Source organism: Henckelia pumila, chromosome 4, assembly GCF_033568475.1.
Source record: "Henckelia pumila isolate YLH828 chromosome 4, ASM3356847v2, whole genome shotgun sequence".
In the NCBI taxonomy this organism is placed as follows: Eukaryota; Viridiplantae; Streptophyta; class Magnoliopsida; order Lamiales; family Gesneriaceae; genus Henckelia; species Henckelia pumila.
In genome coordinates this window covers 136,311,428-136,316,777 of record NC_133123.1, presented here as the reverse complement: position 1 = coordinate 136,316,777, position 5,350 = coordinate 136,311,428, and positions in this window count along the sequence as shown.

Sequence of the window (5,350 nt, the reverse complement as noted above, 5' to 3'; positions counted from 1 at the left end):
GCAGGCCACTTCATTTTGAAGTAGGGGAGTATGTTTTCTTGCGTGTGTCACCTTTCCGGAAGGTGATGAGGTTTGGTCGCAAGGGTAAGCTGACACCTAGATTTATTAGTCCTTTTGAGATTCTCGAGAAGGTTGGGGATGTTGCTTACCGTCTAGGCACCATTACTGAGCAGTTATATACAGTTATCCCAGATATGGATACCCTATCATTTGAATGCATCATATTTGTATGTTTTACCCAGTGCTTTCGTATTGAGCTTAGAGCTCACGTCCAGTCTTTTCTATGTACCTAGACACCCCATTCGACGGGGCAGGTGTAGGTGCAGGGTGGAGCACCAGGAGCTTGGAGTAGCCAGTGACCAGTGAAGACAGCAGGATTAGCTGTAGGTATTGCCTTTAGGTTATTTATTCGATTTGGTTGTATAAATCGAATTTATTTAACCGGTTGTATTCTGCCGGTCTGTTTTTATTTAAGTCTTCCGCAGCGATTTATTTAATGCATGTTTAATTATGCTCTTAACTCTGATTAGGTAGCGGATCCGGGTAGGGTCGCTACATTTATTGGTATCAGAGCGCATGCATGCAAGAGACTTGGGATATAGTAATAAGACTTTGGGTTATCCTTATAGGATTGATGAGACCTTGGAAGAAGTGATGATGCGGCAATTAGTTTGCCCAGATATTACCATCATCGGCAGGATTTCTGAAGATTTGGCTTATGGGATTCCAGCAAGTGCGGACAGGAGTGATGGATCGTGTCCGAGTTTTCAAGATTTCTATTCAGGTAGATCCTAGTTTTGGATCGAGTACCGGATGCCAGAGGCAGTGGCAGAGCATTTGATGGGACGCACTTGATGCTTGCATCTGTATCGTCCATACCATGATGACACTACTCTGAAGATTCTCCACTAGTAGTTGGAGAGATTGTCAGATAGACCTTCACCAGAGAATGCCTCGAGTGCCTAAAGCATGACAGGTTTCGAGCGTGAGGTCTTTAACCTCATGCAGAACATGGTTTTGCCGGTATGCTGGTATCGATGCGTTCGGTAGGCATACGGGAAACCTCATGTTCAAAAGCATGATTTGGTTACAAGAAGAACGCTGATGGTAGATCATGAGCAGAAGGGGTCGACTGACATGCACTGACGCAGAGCATAGCTGGTTAGCTATCACGAGCCATTTCTCCGGATTTCTTCGTAGGAGGACATGTAGAGAGACTTGGTCGGGAGTATGCTTGTATCGATGCGTGTGTCGATTAGAAGCTTCATGATCAAGAAACGAAGACTAGTACGATGATTTAAATACTGTATCATTGTAGTTGTAAACAGTATTTCAGTTGTAATGAATCATCATACTAAGGTTGTATCATTTCAAGTTCGATTGTACATTTCATTGTATTTTGGATACTGTATGTATTACATGGGATTGTAATTGAGGAATTGTACATAAATGGAAGCAATGATACATGTTTTATTTATCCAGCAATTCGTGAATGATTGCAAATGATTTTGCTAGGATTGACATTGTTTTAGTTGATTAGTGTTCAACTGCTGTAGCTCATGGTATTTGAGTGAGCCAACTGTGACTGTTTGACTTGTGGTTAGTCTAGGCGTTTTCCTAGGATTGACCTAGTTAGTCAGTGGACTAGTTAGTTCCAGCAATGAGTGGACTCATCTAGAGGCATTAAGGGTATTGTTCGGTTTTTAGAACATTTGAACTTTGTTCTAGGTTGTTTCCTTAGAACAGGCTGTCCGACCTTCGTTAGGTTGAGACTTGTGATGATGGGTTTTCATCAGGGATACCAGGTCCAGTATATGCCGAGAGTTGTGAACTGTGACCATGACTAGACGTGATGGGGCGCGACCCTATGCCAGTGTTACTCTGGGAGTCCTTGTACTTCAGAGGTTACCTGGGAGCCTTTGTGCTTCAGGAGATGGCGGTGGGAAGGCTACTCAGTCTAGGGATTTGGTGACAGTCACGACGAGGTATGACCTTGGATTAGATATCAGGTTTGACATTGATGGTTCGATATCGTCTGGTGTGCCAGAGATATTGATTATGTTCTGCTGTGGGAACCAGTCTTGGAGGGATTTCCTTGATAAGTGTGTATTCCGAGCAGTTAGATTTTAACCTTTGGGTTACTGCTAGACGTGTGGATCTAGTAGGTGGACGGATTTTTAACAACGATGACTAGGGGTTGTCATCAGAGTTGTGGTTAGAATTTTCTTGTGATAGGAATCATCCAAGAACTTGGATGGGATGTTGTTTTAAGACTTAGACTCGAATACGAGGACTACTCCTTGATGATTGGCTTCATCAGTGTTGGATTATATCGGACGCTAAGGATTGTATATGACTATTTAAGATGTGAGGGAAGCATGACCTATGACCGTGAAACCTTGGTGGTTGTCCAGGTGGGTTATTGAGGTAAGCTACCTTAGTCTTGAACTGTTGCACAATCTTAGCGAGGGATATAATCAAGATTGTGTTCGAAGATTGTGGAAATCTTTGGGATTCTTTAGTTATTCTTCTTGGACTTGACGAACCGTGGTGTTCATCCTGAATGAACGAGGCAAGTGAGTCTGGTGATTGAACTATGTACTGTCTGATATTTTCAGAGGTTGAGCGTAGGATTTTCCATGGGATGGAAATGGGCTTAGTTTATCTTGATGTTTGCCTTGGGTGAACAAGACAACGATTGATAGTGCTAAGGTGTCACGGGATCTGTGCTAGTGACTACTAGTGGTTATTGGGTAACTCTGTCAGAGTTAGGATGGTTAAGTTCAGAATACAAAGCAGCGGTTAGTGGTGCTGAAAAAGGCGCAGGACCTTTGCCAAGTAAACTATTTATGCACCGTGATCTGACACTGTTTGGAAATGATTCTTTGTGGCAGCTGAGTCATGGTTATTGACCGAGCCATGTAGGTTGGATGATCAGTGGTGGTTTGATCTTATAAGTGCGAGCTTAAGTAGATCGACGAGTTCGATTGGTTGAGCCAATCAGGGTTGATCAGGATGTAGGAATTAAGAAATACTTGGAGTAGTATTCTTCGAGTAGTGCTTATGGGATGAGTACTGGATACCATCTCAGAGCATTTGACAATTTGGATGATTTAGAATCTCTAGGTTTGCCAGAGACGAATCTATCGAAAGATTGCAATTGACTTGTATGATCAAGTTAGGTGCTAACTTGACAGTGGAGACAAGCAAGAGAGTTGGTAGTTTCCAGTATAGTGCATTCTTGTTAAGAAGGAAGTTGATATTGATACAATCAATTGCTTAGTGATAGCAATAGGTTAGGAAAGGATCATGTTGTTGTTTCATGTGAGAGTTTTTCCATTGAACAACAATAGTGGAGATTGTTGACCGGACATTTCGGTTAAGTGAGAGCATCTATGTGTACCGTTGTGGTTGGATCCGACGAGTAGTTAGAAATGCTAATGGACATTAGCAAGGAAACATCAATTGTCTTATCTGTGTGACATTAGCTAGGATCTGATCCTCGAGATCTAGCAGGATGTGTCACTAGTCTTCTGGCGTGTGATGAACGATGTCTCTGAAATGACAAAGATAGTAGAATTTCAACTTAGTTGCCAACAAGATTGTTGTGGGAATTGAAGATTTCGCAAGATAGCGATGAAGCAACTTTGTTCTTTCTAGTCGACAAGCCACATCAGTGCGGACCATTCGTCAAGGATATTGTGCTTTAGCAATGGACGATATTCGGATGTGCGTTGAGTGGCAAGTTACTTCGAGCACAAGTATTTTCCAGGATTGACTAGGAAATCGACGAATTAGATCGTTCAGTGCTGAGACTGATGCATTCGACAAGGGAACGATTTGACTATTGAGAATTCATTGGGATTTAGTTCCAGGATCAGTATGTTCAACCTTGGGAGGTTGGTATGAGCTAATGATATTATCAGAGACTATGAGTTGAGTTATACCAGGTGCAATGACTGTCGAGTTTCGAGATGGAATAGGAAGCGTTTCCATATGTCTGTGCACTGTGGAATGTCCCAGTCGAGCATATTGGTGGGAGCTTGCCTTAGTCTTGATGTGTGCACAGTGGTTGCGAGTATGTATAACTAACTAGAGGATGTCTATCGATTGAAATTCATGAGGTGAATAACCTATGATCGAGATGATGTAGATCATTAGAGGTGTAATAACTTCTATTGCAATGTATGCGTGGCTTCGCAGGCCAATGGCTAGGAGATGATGTAGCGTCATAAATTGCAAGTGATGATAGTTATCATCAGGGCATAGTGTTGAGGTTATACTAAGAAACGTGGACAGCAGAATGTACTAGACATGATGGTTTAAGTTTCCAGTATTTCTTGGGAAGCCGGTTGTGCTTCAGGGAGAGTGGGAAGGATAACCAGTCTAGGGAACATTGTGAGCAGTTACGTTGGAGTATAGACTTGAGTCAACTGGATTATCTTAAAGCGAGATCCATGTTAGAATGTGTCAGCACAATGTTGGAAATAGTGTTTCCTGACTAGAGGTGTTGAGCACCGAGAACTTTTGGAACCATTAGGTGGTTAGTTTTGATTAGTGATTCGACGAATGCAGTAAACCAGTCAGGTTATGACTTGATCTTTGTCAGTATAAGATTTCCTTTGAGACGATAATCTCGATCAGGTGGGTATTGTATCTTTCGTGAACAGAGAGATCGGGGCCAGTTTGGAAGACGTATCAATGTTGTGATATGCGAGTGCTAGAGGAGTTTGATTGTCGACCAGTAGCGCAGAAAATTTCAGCTGGGAAGATGTTAATGCGGTTCAACATTAATTAAGCTTGCAAAGAATTCGACGGGAGTCTGAGTGTGTCGAAGGATATTTCGACCAGACTCTCGAGCAAGGGTTTCTTGTACGTTCTCGAGGTTTTACCCTAGATTTCGAGGACGAAATCTTTTAAGGGGGTGAGAATGTAGTGACCCGTATCCAGAATCATCGATTAATGAGTATATTAATCATGTAAATGGATTCAAGACACTCGAAAATGGTCGGGTAGGTTCCGAGGGTTCGGATGGTTCGGAGGCTCCGAACCGGGTTAGGAGGCTCCAAAGTCAGGAACGGGGGATCCGAACCAGTTCGGAGGATCCGAAGTCGAGTTCAGACGGCCCGAACTCCGTCTATAAATAGGTGGCCGAGATTTCATTTTCAAGTGCACCTTTCCCTCTCTTCTCTCTGATTCCTAAGCCTTCTAACTCAGATCTAGGGAGTTCTAGGCATCTTATTGGGAATCCGGAAGTGGCATAGCGATCCAGGCGTCGAGGCGGAGCTGTGGCCTAGTTTTGAGGTAATTGTCATCAGCGGGCTGACGACGGACGCAGGTATAGCTATGG